At 39.9% G+C, this 20,234-nt stretch overlaps 1 long non-coding RNA gene across 5 annotated transcripts; it reads left to right on the top strand.

The window, feature by feature from the left end:
* The first annotated feature begins 9,831 nt into the window (after positions 1-9,831).
* LOC122547100 lies at positions 9,832-15,170 on the top strand. Of its 5 annotated transcripts, none has more exons than XR_006310886.1 (3): positions 9,832-9,917; positions 13,391-13,465; positions 14,998-15,170. It is a non-coding gene; the product is annotated as an uncharacterized LOC122547100 (long non-coding RNA). The 5 variants fall into 5 exon arrangements; XR_006310882.1 differs by lacking the exon at positions 9,832-9,917 and adding an exon at positions 10,327-10,419 and having other exon boundaries at positions 14,998-15,169; XR_006310884.1 differs by lacking the exon at positions 9,832-9,917 and adding an exon at positions 10,404-10,492.
* Positions 15,171-20,234: the final 5,064 nt, after the last annotated feature.

Raw genomic sequence — 20,234 nt, forward strand, 5'->3', positions numbered from 1 at the left:
GTTTTGGGCAAAAGCCCTTCATCAGGAATAAAGGCAGTGCCTCTAGCTTAGTTCTCCACGCTTCAGGCTCACTGCCTTTATTCCTGATGAAGGGCTTTTGCCCGAAACATTGATTTCGAAGCTCCTTGGATGCTGCCTGAACTGCTGTGCTCTTCCAGCACCACTAATCCAGAATCTGGTTTCCAGCATCTGCAGTCATTGTTTTTACCTCTTTCTCATCCCCTGTTTACTATAGCATACTATTGCTTGGTGTAGTCAATTGCAATGGAAAAAACAAATTTGGTTCTTAGGTGATCCTAATTTCTGGCTGGATTAGTGGACCTCACCAGCTGTAATGTAAGCAATTCCCAAATTCTCAAAGGTTATTATGACCTGTGTCTTTGCTCAGTTATTTAAACAGATAAACTCATCGCAGACCAATTGTTTAACTGGCATAAACACCCAATGCACTTGACTTATGGCTGGAGTCCTTTTAAAAAGAAGCTGTTGAAACTTGGAGAGTCACAGTATTCACCCGCATCGAGACCCTCTCCCTCCTCTGACCAGGTCTTTTGGTAGCAGCTATGAAACCTCTCTGCAAACACACTAGAACTTTTACTGGGTGACTGTTTGATACTAATTCATACACAGTGGAAATCAATATTTGCTTCTCCCAGTGCCCTTATTATGTCCTCTTCTAAATTCCCAAGCAATCCTTTCACAATAAAATCCATTTGCAGTTCTCTTTTTATGTCTAGGGAGTAGACAGTTAGGAGGATGTGTTTGAAATCATCACTTTCTAACTCCAGGTAAGAGATTCCAAACATTTCTCATTTCCACATGAAAGATATCAGAATGCATATCTATTGTGACATTCAGGTCTTCCCTGAAGTTCTTAAACACAAGTGGTGACAGAAGTTTGTGTGTATTTGTGAACTTCTCATTAGCAACAGCTGGAGTTCCCTCCTCTTGCTCAGTTTTGGCCATGGCTCTTATGACGACATACATAGGCTTTGTTCCATTGTACAAGAGAGGGAAAGGTTTGCTTTCAACACTACTGACCTACCAATGCCTGAAATCACCAGGGAAATTACTCTCATACTTCCTTTGCCAACACTTATCAGTCATAATCCTACTAGCAGAGAATTCAGCAATTGGTGATCTTTGTTGACTAATTTTCATCTGGAGTTCTTTACTTCGATTGTACAAAGCATTTGGTCTGCTTTGAGGAAGCTTTTTGTTGAATTAATTCTCAGAGCTCCCTGGCAAACCCTTGTTATCCCCTCAACCTCACATTTGCTACACATAACTGACTGTCTTGTTCTACCACTTTTTTCTGTGTACCTCACTAAGTTTCTATCACCTGTCTTAACTGAATGTGTAAGCCGACACCTTCTCTTTTATTTTGCAAATTCTCCCTAAGACTCTTTGTAATTATTCAGCTGCAGAGCTATGGGTCCTGTAGGCCATCTTATTCTATATTTCCTGTTACCTTAATCTTGTTGAAACTTCTTAAAATAGACTCAACATTTATTTGGGTCTTCTACTTCACCTAATGTAGGTTTTGGACCAGCTGCCCTGGTTTACACAACGTCTTTGACAACCACTATCTCGTGAATGCAAAAACCATTGTTTTACTTAAGAATTACTCAACACACTTAGTTATAATCTAAGACTGCTTCCCAGCTTCTCAAAATAAAGCCTCCTTTGATATCCCACTGCTGACACCACTGTTGATTTTGGGGAATTTATGAACAGTTACCTAATGCAGGCAGTCAATAATTTGTAGCAGTTTTCCAATTGTTTTAGTTTTTATAAGCAGCAGCAGTTTAGATATAGTACATTAATTAATTAAGAACTTGTATGACCAATCCTGAAGGTGTCCCATAGAACAGAGGAGCAGGGGCAGCAGTTTTGAGTAGTGAAGTGTTTGTCCCTAAAAACATTGCAGTCTTTGGTGGTAACAGTCCTTGTACTCTCCTCGAAGTAGTGTAGGGGAAGATCTGGTCGACCCCAAAAATGTGGTGGCTTGTTTAATTGGAACCCCTTTCTTTTCCTACCTACCCATGTTCATCAACCCTACTTTCAGGTTTGGTAATCTATGCTATGCCAATAAACTGGATAAACCTTCTTGGTCAATAAGCACAGGCTATGAAATCAGGATAAACATTGTCCCCTTGACCACTTCCTTTTTGACAATTACCTTTCATTCCTTCGAACAACAAAATGTCATTTTTCGAAATGTTGCATTTACAAGAGGATGGTGTGATACCTAATAAATCTGTTTATGCTTGTAGAAGTCTCATAACGGTGACACAATTAAATGAGGGCTCATGCTACACAGGAAATACAAACTACGGAATACTTGGATAACACAGTTTAAAGTTTCAACACTGGGTGTTGCTTTTGAAATCTTGGTGAATTTATGCAAAGAATTCTGCAGCTCAAATCTTAAGCATGATGCTGATGACGGAAAGAATGCAAATGAACCAAAATTGAAGATTGGCATTGATCAAACAGATTATTCTGTGCTGGATTGTGTTGAACTTCTTGAATGTTACCTGCTATTGCCATTTGAGTGGCAAATATTCCAACCTGCTACTAATTTGAGTAAATGGGAAAGAGGCACTACCTTTCAAAACTTGATCATTGTCACAAAGATATTTTCTTCATCTGGTTGGATCAGTTTTAAGATATGTTAAGGATTAATGAAGGAGGTCATGTACAGCATTTCGGTAGAAAACATCATCGCGGAGGATAATAACTGAAATATTATATGGTAAAAAAAGTCCTGTCACACATGAAAAAAACAGAAGACAACCACAAGATAAAAGGCAAACAACAAATCAAGAAAAAAATATACATTATGTGAGGCAAAGACAAAGAGAACAGTGCACAAAGCAAAGAAAGAAATGAAACAACAATAAGATGATAAAAGGCAGAATACATTCTCATAACTTGCCATGAACAAATCATAGTTTATACTTATGGGATGTATAGTTGTGTGTATTTCCTTTTCTGCCATACTTCTGAAAACAAATATTTCCTTTAAAATTTCCTATGTCCATATTTTTAATGTAAATCATTGAGCTTTAACATTATAATCTTGCCAAGTTTTGCTATATCATGATTTTGCATTTTCCTGTTTGTGCTGTGAAGCAACACCTTTGATCCAACCACTCTGTTTGTCTACTTCCCAAATCGCCTTAAATTTTGTAGTTTAACTAAGAACATCTGTAGTTATAGACAAGTTTTCATGTCATCAGGTTGTTGCAATGCATTTCGCTGCTTATGAAGTATAAATAATAATCATAATTACCTAGATTTGTCATATACATAATGGGGAGGCTAATGGTGCTTGTCACTATTGTCTGATAAATACGACAAGTTCAGGCAAGGGCATATCCAAATGCATCAAGTCTCAAGTTATTGCCAAAATAGTTTTCAGTTCATCAAAAAATTCAAATATGCAATATTTTCTAATTAGTTTGTTTAAAAAACCTATGTCATCATCTTCCTTTTCTTCATAACAAATGTGTTCAACTGCACAGCTGGAATCAATGCTGTTTCATTAAAGCGGTTCAAAATTTCCATGATCCCTGGTCATTTTAAGTGATTAAAGAACTACTGGCTATCTAATTTTGCTATTGAAATGGCTTTCATATTGATTTTCAAATATTTATTTGGTAGAAACAATTATTTATTACTTGACCTCATGATGTGATTTAAATATTGTGACGGGAATACAAATTTCTTGGGCAAGATTTCATTATATGAAATCATTATCTACTTGTTCCTCTTATTGTTGTTTGCAGCATATCTTCAAAATTGAGTTCCACAATTTCAGAGTACGACTACAGTACTCCATTTTCATTACAACCCCAGCCACTCTTCAACCATATCTTATTGGATTTGGAATACAGCAAACCTTTTCAGAGATTAAAGCAATTTATGCTTTAATTTCAGTATGCCTTTACATTTATTCAAACTAAAAGCACGGCTGTATGTCAGTATTTGAGACATCTCTTGGTTATAAACTGTTGTATAAAGTTTTTCTTGAATATGTGACATTTAACAATTGTACCTCAGTGTTAAATTAGTAAAGATTAACGAACAGCATTTAAAGTCATTAATCGAGATGAGATGCAGATTCAAACTCTGAACAGATTAACGCTGGAAATGTTTTACTTACACACCTGAGACCTCATTCCCACGTGTTTTTCTAGGCACAATTTTTTCCAGTCAAGAATGTCAAAGCATTTGATGTAATGGAATCTTGTTCTTTATGATCTAGAAACTACGGTAATCTGTTCTTGCAGACTTGCATGACTCTGAAGATTAACTTGCCGTAATCGGTTTATTGAATTAAATGTAGTTTCGTACAATGCTACACAATCTCTGCAAATAAGTAGATATTGCACATGACTGAAGATCTTTTCATGCTAAAGTAAGTGACATCTATTTGCAATTAAATGAAAATATAGTCATGCAGTCATTTACAGCTCAGAAGGAAATGTATGAAGTACAAAATAATTTGGGTAAAAAAAAAACAAGCCTGATATGTAATGCAATCTGGGAAATCTCACTTATTTCTATTCTTGGAATAAGTAAGTAATGAATTTGGTTAGATTCAAATACAGAGAAAAACACATTAATCAATTCAAATACATACTCATATCTGTTGTTTACTGGGCTTCTAGACATGCACAATGGATACTTATTTATTATGTAAAATTTTGCTATTTACAAGAATGTCATTACAAGCAATTCAAATAACAGTTAATACCTGAATTTGATTTTAAATTGCTGTAAGCAAAACATATTTATAACAGACGATCTAAAGACCCTAAACAATTTGCAAAACATTGCTGCTGACACAGTATGAAGACATTCAGTAGCTACGCATTTTAAGGGGTCCTTCAAAGATTTTTATCTTTAAGTCTCATGTTGTAGCTTATAACATACTTTTCAAGCTTTACATCCTTATATCATTTTGAATTGCAGTCCCTGTTGTAATACAAATATTCATTTGTGGTGTTTCATGGAAAAAAGCGCTGACCCATATTGTAGTGAATATTGTAAAGACTACTGTCTTGAAGGGAAGTTTTTATTAAATCAAAAGGGAACAGTTAATCAAGAGTGGAAACAATTTGAGGGAAAATAAAGTATTAACAGATGTGCCCAAAGATTTTCTTAAACTAATACACTTGCTCAGCATTAAATATTATTACTGGAGAAAACCCCACCTTTAATTGTTCATTTATTTGCAGGTAAAATGCTTTGAATAGTTGGTGATATGAACTAAAAACAGTCAGTTTTAAATTCTAGTATTTCTAGAAATTTTTAAATTCTATTTTTAATAGATTTTTTTAACTGAAAAATATTTTTATAAAATTACAACAAAAAACACCACTATATATTATATATATATATAAAACAAGAAACAACAATGCAACCAAAACACAACTATTCTCTTGTGCAAGATGAACAACTCAGTAAAGTCAATAAATAAATAAAACAGCTCAGCACAACAAAACATTAGCTCCCGGCCTCCGACAGCATTGAGTATTACATGTGAATTCATTCGAAATTCTTCCTTCAAGTGCATAAAGTTCACTAAATCAGATAATCATGGCTACACAAAAGCCCTAATTATGATGGCAGATAAATCTACATCCGGATAGTCCACAAAGGGCCGCCATATCCTATAAAAATGTTCAATTTTTCAGTGTGGAATATTCATAAGAAATTCCAAAGGAACGCGTTCCATGATTAGCTTACGCCAACCCGACAGACCTGAGGGGTTCTCAGAGACCCAACACATCAAAATACTTTTTCTCACACAGTGAGGATATTAAGACGTTTTTTTCCCATGAGCGTCTAAAGAAGATAAATTGGATATACCCAGCAGAAGAGAGATAGGGTCCCTCTTAACTTCGATCCCCAAGATCCTCTCTATTACTCCTGCCACAGCACTCCAATATGTCTAGAGCCTGCAGCAATACCACAGACAATGAGTGACAGTACCAATACTTATTTTATACTTGGAACATAATGAAGATACTCCCACCTTAAATTTTGTAAGATTGTCTGGGGCCAAATGGGTCCTATGCAAAACCTTTAGCTGCATGGCATGGGTACTACTACAGATCAAAATCTTTCTTGCATTTTCACAAATGTCCTCCCATGTCACCATAGAGATCTCAACCCCTATACCCCATAAAGCCACTCAATGTCTTCTGAAAGATCACCCCCTAACACATGATAAAGAGTACTAACAGACAGAGTACTTTTAGCATGAAGCACCCTTTTTCCGTGACAGATCTACAGGAGTCGGTCAAAAGTATGGTCCCTTTTTTGAATAAAATCCCTGACCAAAAAAAAACGAGAAAGGTTAAAATCCAATTTTTAATATCGAAGATATTTTTTCCATTTATATCTTATATGGTTTTAACATATTTACACCATCCCTTCAGTTAAATTAGCTTTGAATAACTTCAACTATTATATCATCTCTGGAAGTACTTTGGTACATTTTTGTAAGTGATATTGAGAGCTCCTAGCTGGGCACAAAATTTTGTCCAATCCGCACAGGAAAGCAAAAGACTCCACAAAAAGGCTCCAACACCTTTAGAGGCTGTAACTTCAATAACTCAAAGTCAGAAGCACAAGGAGATGGAGCAACAGTTGCAGATCCTCCACAAACTTGGATTTGGACACCATCATTCTTTTCAGGAAAAGGTTGTCATATTGACAAATTGTTATATATGACGTTAATATTCTTGTGTTGCCCTACTGAGGGCCTCATCTGAGACTCTTAGAGCAAAACTCACCTGTGACTTTGTCCTCTGGTGAGCCAGCATGACATTCCTTGGCCTGGCTGCATAATATTCATGCTCACTGACTCATCATGTGCAGATCACAATTCTATAAAAGCCTCTAAAGTTAATTGCAGACCTGCTGTCAGCTCAAATGAAGGAATCATTTAATCTGTGGTGTGCTGTTGCTCTCTTCTATGGGCTGCAATGCCTGGGAAAATGACAATTCTAGGAAGTCTTGAGCATCAAAAAATTGAAAGGTGACCACAAGGATGAAACATTGGGAGACTGAGGGGTGTGCAGAGAGTCATCATCACCATGACACAGACTGGGGGGGGGGGTGGACTGGGGGGGGGGTGGACTCTGTAAAATGGGGAACAGCAGCAAAGAACAGCATGTGGTTATATTCTTTTAGCTTATCTGAACTATGTCTCCATGAGTCTGTTGCAGAATTCTCTGGTAGCTGGCTGCAGGCACTCTGATCATATCAGGTTCCTTTTTTGAAGATGTAGAGGGATCATGACCTTATTTCTTTTGCAGTTCTATATCTCTTTTCAAAGCAATGTTGCGAAAGGCACAAATTATTGAATCTCATTCTGATGTACATTGAAGAGAATCCATTGAACTTACTAGGTACCTGAACTGGATCACTGAAACTCAATGAGCTCCTCCCACCCTGCCCCCTGTAAAATCGCCACCCCATATTCCCAATTCCTTCGTCTCCGCCGCATCTGCTCCCAGGAGGACCAGTTCCAATACCGTACAACCCAGATGGCCTCCTTCTTCAAAGACCGCAATTTCCCCCCAGACGTGATCGACGATGCCCTCCACCACATCTCCTCCACTTCCCGCTCCTCCGCCCTTGAGCCCCGCCCCTCCAACCGCCACCAGGACAGAACCCCACTGGCCCCCACCTACCACCCCACCAATCTCCATGTACAGCCCATCATCCGCCGTCACTTCCGCCACCTCCAAACAGACCCAGCACCAAGGATATATTTCCCTCCCCTCCCCTATCAGCTTTCCGTAGAGACCACTCCCTCCGCGACTCCCTTGTCAGATCCACACCCCCCACCGACCCAACCACCACTCCCGGCACCTTCCCTTGCAACCGCAGGAGGTGCAACACTTGCGCCCACACCTCCCCCCTCACTCCTCTCCAAGGCCCCAAAGGAAACTTCCATATCCGCCACAGATTCACCTGCACCTCCACCCACATCATCTACTGCATCCGCTGCAGCCGGTGTGGCCTCCTCTATATTGGGGAGACAGGCCGCCTACTTGCGGAGCGATTCAGGGAGCACCTCTGGGCCACCCGGACGAACCAACCCAACCAACCTGTAGCACAGCATCTCAACTCCCCCTCCCACTCCGCGCCCACCCCCACTCCGGCCTATCACCCTCACCTTGACCTCCTTCCACCTATCGCATTTCCAATGCCCCTCCCCCAAGTCCCTCCTCCCTACCTTTTATCTTATTCTGCTGGACACACTTTCCTCATTCCTGAAGAAGGGCTTATGCCCGAAATGTCGATTCTCCTGCTCCTTGGATGCTGCCTGACCTGCTGCGCTTTTCCAGCAACACATTTTCAGCACAAACTCAATGGCTTGCTCAATGCCTGCTCTCATGCACACGTGCGTCCTGTACACTTTTCTTTGAATTAGTCATGAGGGTGCCTACAGATTTCATTAGTCAAGCCGAGGGAGTAGACTAACACTTTTAGAGGTGTGAAGACCTGTAGGTAATGTGACTGCAACAGAATGAAGAAATCACAGCATGAAGGGCTTTTGCCCGAAACGTCGATTTTGCCTGTCCTCGGATGCTGCCTGAATTGCTGTGCTCTTCCAGCACCACTGATCCAGAATCTGGTTTCCAGCATCTGCAGTCATTGTTTTTACCTCTACCATTTGTGCATTCCAAGACTCCCCGCAATTGTGTTAATGTAGCCACTGCAGCAAATGTAAGAACCCCCTTGGTTTGATTATCTTCATCAATTGTAAAATCAAGTTGCAGCCTTGACAATTATGGTTTGGATACCTGGATACTTCTTGGCAGCAAAATGTCAAAAGCTGCAGTTTTGCTGATTAAAAGGCTTTTCAGCCCATCAACTTAATTGATTGATGTCCCTCCATCACATTTTTTGCCTCAGTGACTTTGGCAAGTACCACAGTTTGAAAAGCCTGTTTTGAGGATCAGATTTCTGGGATAAAGGCACAACTAATATGCAGTGACGTCCCTGGTGAAAGGCCATCATCCTTGTTTCTATTTATCTCTCCACAGATGTGGCTAGACGATAGATATTTTCAGCATTTTCTAATTTTATTTCAGATATACAGTAATTTGCTTGTTGTAAATGCTGACTAAGTGCCCAGTTCTCAGTAATTAGCTCCTGTCCGAGCAATCTCTTCCAACTGATTGACAGTTAACCACCAAGCTGGATGCTGATCTAAATTCAGTTTCTTTTAGATTTTAAAAGCTGTAAATTAAATTGAAAAAGTTAAACATCTTAACTTTTAAATTTTACTCCTCACCTACTGCTTTCCAGATGCCCCAAATCCAAATTTTATACATTTCCATTCACTGTGCTAAAGCAAACACTTTTCACTCTATCAGTAAATGACAACTGTAAGTCAAACATCTAATCTATACTCTGACCTCACTTCATACCAAAATCTTTCTTTCTCCAAGCCGAGAGCTGACCTTTTATCACATACCCCAGAATCCATTGTTATTCCCATACCACTGATTCCATATCGCTAGCTCCACCCCGTGCTAAACCAGCCCTCCTATCTCCAACATAATCATACATCACATGAGGCCACTCAGCCCAACCTGCCTATCTCAGTAACAAAATCAGAAACTGCTTAAAAAAAACTCAGCAGGCCTGGCAGTATTTGTGGCAAGAAGGCAGAGTTAATGTTTCAGATCCATCTGGACCCTTCAAAAAGTTTCATTTCTGATTTCCAGCATCTACAGTTCTTTGGATTTTTTTTGTTTTGTGCCTATTTCAGTTGTTTGATAACATTAGTCAATGATTTATGCTGAACCACCGTGCTACCCATTTGCAGCTCTAAGGTTCACTCCACCTCGTATTTCTCTTCACGGATGCTGCCAGACCTGGTGAGCTTTCAGCAATTTGTTTTTGTTTCTGATCCACTGTTCTTTCAATTTTTATCCAAATGTGTGCTTTTTCTCTGCTAATAAATCGAAACCCCTCCATCCAAACGCCCCCCATTGCCCTTGAGCCACCTCCTCAATCTCCTGCGGCCTTTGTTGTTAACCCGCACACATGGCTCACATCCCTTCCATGCATTGGTAGTTAATATAAAAATGGAGTAGGCCACTCGGTTGGAGCTTCTGCTCGTGAGGCGAATTCTCCGATCGACTCAGCGCGCGCCGCCCACAACGGCTTCCTTTCCTTCTGTCAAAATAATATAATGGTTCCCGACACTCAAAGGTTTCCGGTCCTGCAACAGCGTCTCGCTTCCGGGCAGCATTTGAAGCCCCCGCACTTGGTTCCGATCCGAGTGGCGTCGGCTTGTAACCGCTGTTCCGGGGAGGCCGCGTGCGAGGGGCTCGTGGCCAGAAGCCGGCCAGGCCTGAAAGGCGGGGCTGCGCCAAGGTATCAGCACCGCTGTGACTAACGAGGCGATCGGGATATACAGGCGGCCGTTAAGCAAATAATCCGTGCGCAGGTTAGATACGAGGCGGCCCTGGTATCCTCTCGGCTTGAAGTGCAGTTGAATCATACGGTATCTTGATTTAACGTCTCACCCGAAAGATGGTACCGCGGGGAGTGCAGCACTCCGTCAGACATACAGATTCAAAACCCCGGTGTGTGTGATTTGATCCTATAATTTCCTGACTACAGAAAGGATGCGAGCCGTTGTAGCAAGTAACATCGTGCATTTGGAATACTTTGTAACCTGTTGTGAGTGATTGGTACTACAGAATCTGTGCAGCTCTTGTGTTTGTGTGTGGGAGAAAAGTTTCAAAATTCAACAAAAATGTAGAGCAAAGGCATTAACTTGACGGCCCCCGTTCAATTTCGGCACAGTTGCACAATATAATTGGATTATGTCAAACTTAGTTTGAAAACGCTTCTGTGAAAATGTCTTGGGTTGTTTTACTATGTCAGGTGCTACAGAAACATATTAGGTGTTGAGGGAAATTATATAAATTCGCTCGTCTTTAGAATTCCTTTCTTCAAAACGCAGTGGATGCAGAATTTTTAATTTTTTTAAAGGCCGAGCTAGTTGGATTCTTTAAAAAAAAATTTGTTTTCAAAATACATTCTGGGTATGAGGACGTCACTGGCGAGACCAGCATTTATTGCCCAGAAGGCAGTTAAGAGTCAATCGCAGATTGCTGTGGATCTGGAGTCACTTGGCTAAACAATGGTAGTTACTTTCCCTAAAGGATACTAGTGAACCAGATGGGTTTTTCTTGCAGGGGACATCATTAGACTCTTAATTCCACATATTTATTGAATTCAGATTCCACCATCTCCTGTGGCAGGATTTGAAGCTGAGTCTCCTGAACATTACCTGGGTTTCTGGATTACATCTAGCAATAGTACCACTAGACCATCACCTCCCCCATTCTGGTGCATGGACACAAATCTGAAATTGCTGGAGGAACTCAGCAGATTTGGCAGCATCTGTGGAGAGAAAGCAAAGTCAATTCAGGTCACTGGTTCTGAAACTTTGTTCCTAGATAGATTCTTGATTACAAAGAGGTTAAAGATTATCAAGGATTTGCAGAAATGTAGTGTTGAGGTTAGAATCAGCAATGATCTATTGAATGGTGGAGTAGGCTCTTGTTCCTTGTTCATATACTGATAAATAAGGAAAGATGATCAATGTCAAAGTAGTCTAATAATCATGGATCTAAGTCAGGTTCATAGCTCTTTCAAATTCCTAAACAAGTGCAGAAAATAGTCAAGAAGGCTCTTAGAATGCTGGCCTTCATATGTAAAGGGGCTGGAGTATCAGGATGCAAACATTTTCCTGCAGTTATACAAAACTCGAGTCAGACTCCATTTGGAGGACTGTGAGCAGATCTGGGCACCTCACCTTAGTAAGGTATTTTGGTCCTGGAGGGAGTTCAAAGCAGGTTTACAAGGATGATACCTTGATTTCAGGAGTACATTATGAGGATAAATTAGGCCTTTATTCTCTAGAATTTAGGTTAAGGAATGATCTAATCCCCTGACCATGGCAAAAATAGGTACAGATGCACAATCCTTTATCTGAAATGCTCGGGACCAGCTGGTTTTCGGAATTCAGAATTTTTCGCATTTCAAAATAATTGGCAGTTTGATGGTGAAATTTTTAAAAAATCTTTCCAAAGAAGAGACTTACTGTGAGTAAAATGGGCTCTGAAACAAAATTGAGGCCTGCCAGTGCTGGGCCATGCCCCCAGTGTTGCATCTGAGTGACACGCATCGAGTGGGTGTGGACTTGGGTTAACTGTTTGGACACCAAACAACCTTGTTAATGAGAAAATAAACTTTACAAAAAAAAACCTTCGGACTTTGGAACTTTTGGAATTTTGGATAAAGGGTTGTCTACCTGTATTTGGATCCAGATTGGAACATTTGGGTTATAGAGTATGGAGATGTACAGCATGGAGATAGACCCTTCAGTCCAACTTGTCCATGTCAACCAGGGGTATCCTAACCTAATTTAGTCCCATTTGTCAGCGCTTGGCCCATATTCCTTTAAAACCTCATCCAAATGCCTTTTGGAATGTTGTAATTGTATCAGCCTCCTCCTCCTTCCTCTAGAAGCTCATTCCATACACACCATCCTTTGTGTGAAAATGTTGCCCCTTAGGTCCCTTTTAAATTTTTCCCCTTTCACCCTAAACTTTTGCTCTCTAGTTCTGGACACCTCCACCCCAGGGAAAAGACCCTGTCTCTGTACCCTGTCCATGCTCCTCATGATTTTATAAACCTCTATAAGGTTGACCCTCAGCCTCCGACACTGCAGAAAACTGCCTCAGCCTCTCCCTACAGCTCAAACCCTCCAACTGTGGCAACATCCTTGTAAATCTTTTCTGAACCCTTTCAAGTTTCACAGCATCCTTTTACAGAGGTTTATAAAATCCAGAGGGGCATGGATAGGATGAATAGCCAAGCTTTTTTTCCCCAGGGCGGGTGAGTCCAAAACGATAGAGCATAGGTTTAAGGTGAGAGGGGGGGAAGATTTAAAAGGAATCTAGGGGGTAACTTTCTCACACACAGGGTGGGGCCTGTATTGAATAAGCTGCTTCGGAAGTGGTGGAGGCTGGTACAATTATAACATTTAAAAGGCATCTGGATGGATATATGAATAGGAAGAGTTTAGAGGGATATTGGTCACATGCTAGCAAATGGGACTAGATTAATTTGGATATCTGGTCAGCATGGATGAGTTGGACCGAAGGGTCTGTTTCCATGCTGTACAGCTCTCTGACTGTATAATTGGAGAATTGAGGTTCATTTGTGCCGCATCAGTCATTTTATCTGCTGCTCTATCAACTTGCTTTATTAAAAAAAATGCTCTTAATGTTTTCTGATTTTGCTATTTTCTTTTTGTCCCTCTTTGTAGTTCTACTGAAAACTGATGCAATTTTCCTGAATGGAATTGAAGCAGTTACAGATGTTTTAACTGTAAAGCAACAAGGTGAGGTATTGTGCCATCCTGTAATGTACAATAAAAGTCCCCAGGTGCGCTGCATTCATAATCCAGCTATTGATTTTATCATGTGATTAAAAAAACTTGCATCCTAGTATCAGAATATATAATGTTATAAAATAATAATTATTTTCACAGATGTTGCCTAGCCTGTTCTGTTTTTCAGCATTTATTGCTTATATTGCAATCTTCATGTGCTGTTTTAAGTGGCAATATTTTCACAAAACAAGTTTTCATGAGTTTAAAATATAATTTCTGGTGACAGTGCAAAATATCATTTCAATTTGAATTTCTTTCTATATACCAACCTTGTTTTAAAATATGAAGTTAAATATGATTTGTGATTTTCTATGTCATAGCAAGATTTGAAGTTGAATGTGAAGAGATTCAGCAACTGTGAATCTGACATTCTTTACAGTGAAATTAGACCTGGCATATACCTCACATTTGTGAACAGTCATTAATAATGTTGCACATCAGAGTGCAGAAACATAAGTTGATATTGGTGGGAACTGAGTAACTATTAGATAACAGCAGTGATTTAGAGAAAATACAAAAATTATTAAAAATGAAGATTGCTCCCTCAACTGTGAATTAAATTATTCGAATGATTGGCCTGAATATCAAGGAAAGACTGGAACAAATATATTTTCATTTCCAAAATCTGAGATATTGACATTGCAATTTCCTCGGGTGTTCAGAATGATAAAATAAACATATTAATGAATAGGATTTTTACTGATTGTAAAATCAAAGACCAGGTGCTACGATTTTGATAAATTTTGGATACACAATATGGGAAATTGAAATGTTTTCACAGCTCTGAATAAATTATCACAAATGGTGTGGAATACTGAATTGATCAAAGCACTTAAAATGATACCGGATCGTCACAGTGAAGAATACAACAAACGGCTCAAACAAAGTAGGAGAATGGGACTTTATAAATTCAAGAAAGACAGAACGGTGTACAGAGGATAAACAAGTTCAGAAACAGGATTCAATTCAAAATGTCCATACTGGTGCTTATGATCTACTCGAGCCTTGTTCCATTTTTCCACTTTTAAATTTTTGACTGTGGCATTTTTTCTCCATTAGATGTTGGTCTGGCTTCCTCTTAAACACTTGCATACTGTTAGCTTATCATACAAATTTTGTTTTTGGAAGCTATTCTATGAACCCCCATGCCTTGTGTGATTTGCAAATAGAGATAGCTTAATGAGAAATTGAAAAAGAATAAGAAAGTGGTGAAATTGATGAAATTCATCTGCTAAATATTAGTACCCATTGGATCCTTAATTCTAAAAAATATGTGCAGGAAAATACATTGTTAGCTTCTGAAAAAATCTTTCTCCCCTTGACTATTAAAGAATTCTGGATTGATGAAAGTTCTTTTCTTATTGTCATTCTGCTTTCTAGACTTCATTTTTAAGTTTGTTTATTGTTCCATGTTGTCAAGGTACAAAATTAAATATACAGGACGAAAATCAATTACCATCATGTTTGTTTTACTTTTCAAGAAACTATTCTGACAATACGAAAGTGAAAAGCTGCTGAAGGATGACATCTGAAAATATTCTTCAAAAGGACTGGTATGAAATTCTTGGTGCAAGTCCGACACACAGTATGCAGGAGCTCAGACAAAATTATCAGAAACTAGCCCTATTGGTGAGTTTTTTTTGTGGAGCAGGAACGTGTATTGAAAAGCAGCATAACTCCTGTTTGTTTTTCACCGTTAGCAGGTGAATAATGGTAATGTTTTAAGTGAATGGTAAAGCCGCAAAAGATAGATCAAAGAGAAATCCCATATGTGAGAGTATTTATAAATCTGAAACAAAAAATGAATTAATATCTTATAAGTTAAATAATTACACTATGCAAACTCCGTTACGTAAACTGATTAGTAAAAACGACCCATTTTGACACCGGATGAAGCAGGTAAAGAAAAATAATGAGATCAATGATGATAAGCTAAAAAGTTGTACTGCTGAATGTTGTACTGAAGTAACAATGACTGATCTAACCTGACTGAGAAGATCCGTCCTGGTCCAAAACAATATGGGACTGAAAGCTGGAGAGAAAATTTGATCCGTTGGACATTTATGGTGGCATATTTGTCATGAGTTTTGTGACTTGACATAAACATACCTTTGGAGTGGCACTTTTCTGTGAGAATGAAGGATCGGTATGGCAAGTTACATGAACCTTGGATGACCAGGATGTTATGACTTTGGTCAGAAAGGAAAAGGAAGCATACATAAAGTCTAGGAGGGTAGGAACTGATGAAGCCCTTGAAGTATATTAGGAAAGAACTTAAGCAAAGAATTAGAAGGGCTAAAATGGATATTTAATGGGCAGTAGCAAACAGGATTAAAGAGAATTCCAAGGATTTTTATACATAAAAAAACAAGAGGGTAGCCAGGGAAAGGGTTGGCCCACTCAAGGACAATGGAGGGAATCTGTGGAACCAGAATAGGTAGGTGAGGTCCTAAACGAATACTTTGTGTCGGTATTCACTAAAGAGGAGGAATTGGTGGAGGATGATCTCCGGGAAGGGAGTTTCAAATTTTTGGGCAAACCTTACTATTAAAACCGAAGAGGTGTTGTCCACCTTAAAAAGTATTAAGGTAGATAAGACCCTGGGTCCTGATGGAATCTATCTCGGAATATTGAGGAAGGCAAGAGAACAAATTGCTGGAGCATTAACAGACATCTTTGTATCTTCTTTGGCCACAAGTTCCAGAGGATTGGAGAATAGCCAATGTTGTCCCATTGTTTAAGAAGGGGAGCAGGGATAATCCAGGAAATTACAGGCTTGCAAGTGTCAGGTTGGTGGTAGGGAAATTATTGGAAAATATTCTCAGCAATCAGTCTGAATACGTTTAGAAGCAAATTAACTTATTAGTGATAGACAGCAAAGTTTTGTCCAGGGGAAGTCATGCCTCACTAACTTGATTGAGTTTTTTGAGGAGGTGATAAAGATGATTGAGGGAAAAGCAGTTGATGTTGTCTACATAGATTTCAGTTAAGTCTTTGATGTTGTCCCTCATGGCAGTCTGGTACAAAAGGTGAAGTCACATGGTATTGGGGTGAGCTGGCAAGCTGGATACAGAACCGGCAGATGGTAGCAGTAGAAGGATGCTTGTCAGAACGGAGGGCTGTGACAAGAGGTGTTCCACAGGGATCAGTGCTGGGATCTCTACTGTTTGTGATCTAAATAAATGATTTTGAACAAAATGTAGCTGGTCTAATTAGTAAGTTCGCAGACAAAACAAAGTTTGGTGGAGTTGCAGATAGTGAGGAGGATTGTCAGAAGATACAGCAGGACACAGATCAGTTGGTGGCATGGCCAGAAAAATAGCAGATTGAGTTTAATCCAGACAAATGTGAGGTGATGCATTTTGGAAGGTCAAGTACAGGTGGAAATTATATGGTGAACGGCAAAACCCTTGAGTATTGATATGCAGAGGAATCTGAGTGTGCAGGTTCACAGATCACTGAAGGTGGTAGCTCAGGTAGATAAGGTGGTAAAAATGCCTTAGGCATTCTTGCCTTCATTGCAAGGGGCATTGCATATAAGGATAGACAAGTTATACTGCAGCTTTATAGGACCTTAGTTAGGCCATACTTGGAATGTTGTGTACAGTTCTGATCACCACACTACCAGAACGATGTGGATGCTTTGGAGAGGGGACAGTAAAGGTTTACCAAGATATTTCCTGATATGGGGTATTTTAGGTTGGATAGACTGGGTTTGTTTTCACTGGAACACAGGAGGTTGAGGGGCGACCTAATACAAATTTATAAGATTGTGAATGGCATGGATAATGTAGAAAGTATGAGGTTTTGTCCCAGGGTGGAGGTATCAATTACTAGGGGACATAGGTTCAAGGTGCAGGGGGGCAGCGAGTTTAGAAGAGATGTGCGAGGCAGGTATTTTGCACAAAGGCACTGCCAGAGGAGTGTAAGCAGACACAATAGCAGCATTCAAGAAGCACCTAAACAAATACGTAAATAGCAAGGGAATAGAAGGATACGGATCCTGTAAGTGAAGACAGTTTTTGCATGGAAGTGCAAAGTGTGTCAGTACAGGTTTGGAGGGTAGCTGGGCCTGTTCCTGTGCTATATTCTTCTTTGCTGTTTGAATGTAATACTTTTAATCATTCCTCACAGAGGCTTGAAGATCTTGGATTTAGGGATGTGTCTGTACTTCTCAGGAACGAAGTGTATAATCACATAATCAAGAAAGGAGTGAATAGGAGTGGAACAGGAGTGTAGTTGAACATTAATTTTGTAGAAGTATAAAGATGGTTTGGTCAGGGGAATTGACAGTTGAGATCATAAATCCAGACAGCTGTGTATCCTACCTGGTGCCAGGGTTCATGATATCTACTTTAGGCTGGAAGAGAACTGCAGTGGATGGGGTAGGATCTAGTCTTTGTAGTCCAGTAAGGTACTAATGATGTAAGTTGACCATCACAGAACCAAAAACCAAAAGCATATTTACCTTTAGATTCCAAATTCCCAAATACTAACAATGTGTGGAACTGAATTTTATCAGTCTGTGAATGACTAGGTCAGTGGTGAGAAAGTTGGGAAAATGAGAGTTTGAAGAAATGAGATATTCAATGTCAAGGAAAGAAAATCCGATTTTAATAGCTGGATCAGAATCTCACTAGTGAGTAGCAGGAACCTATTTGCAAAATATTAACATCTCATTATCATCTAATCTCACCACCTCTATGCACATTGCTATTTTCCCAGGTACCAGAGACAAATTAGACAATGCCAATTCCTTGCTTGAAAGTCAAAGTGACCACCTGATAGTCACAGCTCTTCTCTGAGCATCCATCTTTACGTGCATTTCCTAACATCTCAGAGCACACCCCATAGGCAGTGAATGCCTGTATCCTCCGTCCACAGAGGTTGGCATCAAAAAAGCACCTCACCACATAATCATAGCACATCTCATCCTAATTCACGTTGAAATTCATTTCTTCAATAGAGGAGGACTTATGACTGCTCATACTTAATGAATGTGATCCCATGCAGGAGTGTATTAATACTAATTTTAAAGATCTGACATGTGAATGTTTCCCCATACTTACTTATGAACAGCTATTTTATATTTTCCTGTATTGTGGTCCAACTTGCGTACAAATCAACTTGGCAGCCTGGGGGTTGCCTGTACTGCACTTCGAAACTCATCGACACCTTACATTGCAGTGCTACTTTATGTGCAGGGACAGGTGCTCATTTCATGTATCAGAATAGGGTGCATCTCTGGCCTTTTTTCTTGCTTTCTTTCGTGTTCGCTCACTGCATTTATTTGGATGTTCACAGCATCTTTGACTTGTTTAGCCTTGCCTTTTATTACACACTGAAAGCCAGCTAGCTTTTCCTGTCTGCCAACAATGAACAGGCAAGGGGATGCACATGTTAGTGTGTGAATGCTACACCTGCATGTGCTTCAATCAAATTGACATGTCCAGCAGTTCAAAGGGGAGCAGCCCTTAGTTCAGTAAAGAGGAACTGTGGTCAGTCTGTTCTCGGTTATGAAAGGTGTTGAGGTGTTCTGAATGAGCAGAGGGAAGAAGCATTAGTATTTTGGCAAGTTGAGGTGGGTGAGAGCAATTTGAGGAAAGCTGCTGCATGCAATACTTCGAATAGTAAACCTTGTACCTTCGAGAGAGAGAGGGGCAGTGGCAGAGGATCAAGTATGACGTAGCAAGGACAAGACAGTGGCAGTTACCCTTTGCAGACTGTAGAATGTCATTAACATTCTTGTAGCACTGCTGCGCAATTACTAGACTGCGGACAAAGCATTGACCTGGATGACTACTTCAGATAAGGCTGGCAGCATTTGAAATGGTTTGCAGCTGGGATTTAAGTATGGTATTAATGGTGTGAACAGTGTAAGGTCCTGGCATTTCACTGCTCCTGACTACTAAATTGCATGAGAGTCATGAATGGAAGTGCAATGTATACTCAGTGAGGTGTTCAGCAAAAAATTGTGAGAGTAAAGATTGTAGAGAAACCCTCCATGAAATTCCCCTGAAATTGACACTTAGCCAAATTTTGGGAAAGCTAACCTTAATTCAGTGAGAGACAATGCAAGGGAAAAGTGTACCATCCGTAGCCAATTAAAAAGCTTAAAATTTATTAAATTGTAAGGTAATATCTGTTGTAGTCCTGCAAAAATGAATTGCAAGTCAGGAACTTGGACAGAGTATAAAGAACAGCAAAGGATGACGAGATAATGAATAAGAAGGGAGAAATTGGAATACAGGAGAAGGTTACCATAGCTGAATCCCCCACTGTCAACACCTAATGGTTTATCATTGAACAGAACTGAACTGGAACAGCCATATCAGTATCAATACCGTACTATAAGAGCATTTTAAAAGTCCGGAATTCTGTGACATGTAACTCTTCTTGACTCCTCAAAGCCTGTTCACCAATTATGAGGTACAAATGACAAGTGGCCTAGAATATTCTTTGAGGAGAAAGTGAGGTCTGCAGATGCTGGAGATCAGAGCTGGAAGTGTGTTGCTGGAAAGGCGCAGCAGGTCAGGCAGCATCCAGGGAACAGGAGAATCGACGTTTCGGGCATAAGCCCTTCTTCAGGAATGAGGAAAGTTTGTCCAGCAGGCTAAGATAAAAGGTAGGGAGGAGGGACTTGGGGGAGGGGCGTCGGAAATGTGATAGGTGGAAAGAGGTCAAGGTGAGGGTGATAGGTCAGACTAGGGTGGGGGCG

Source organism: Chiloscyllium plagiosum, unplaced genomic scaffold, assembly GCF_004010195.1.
Source record: "Chiloscyllium plagiosum isolate BGI_BamShark_2017 unplaced genomic scaffold, ASM401019v2 scaf_638, whole genome shotgun sequence".
In the NCBI taxonomy this organism is placed as follows: domain Eukaryota; kingdom Metazoa; phylum Chordata; class Chondrichthyes; order Orectolobiformes; family Hemiscylliidae; genus Chiloscyllium; species Chiloscyllium plagiosum.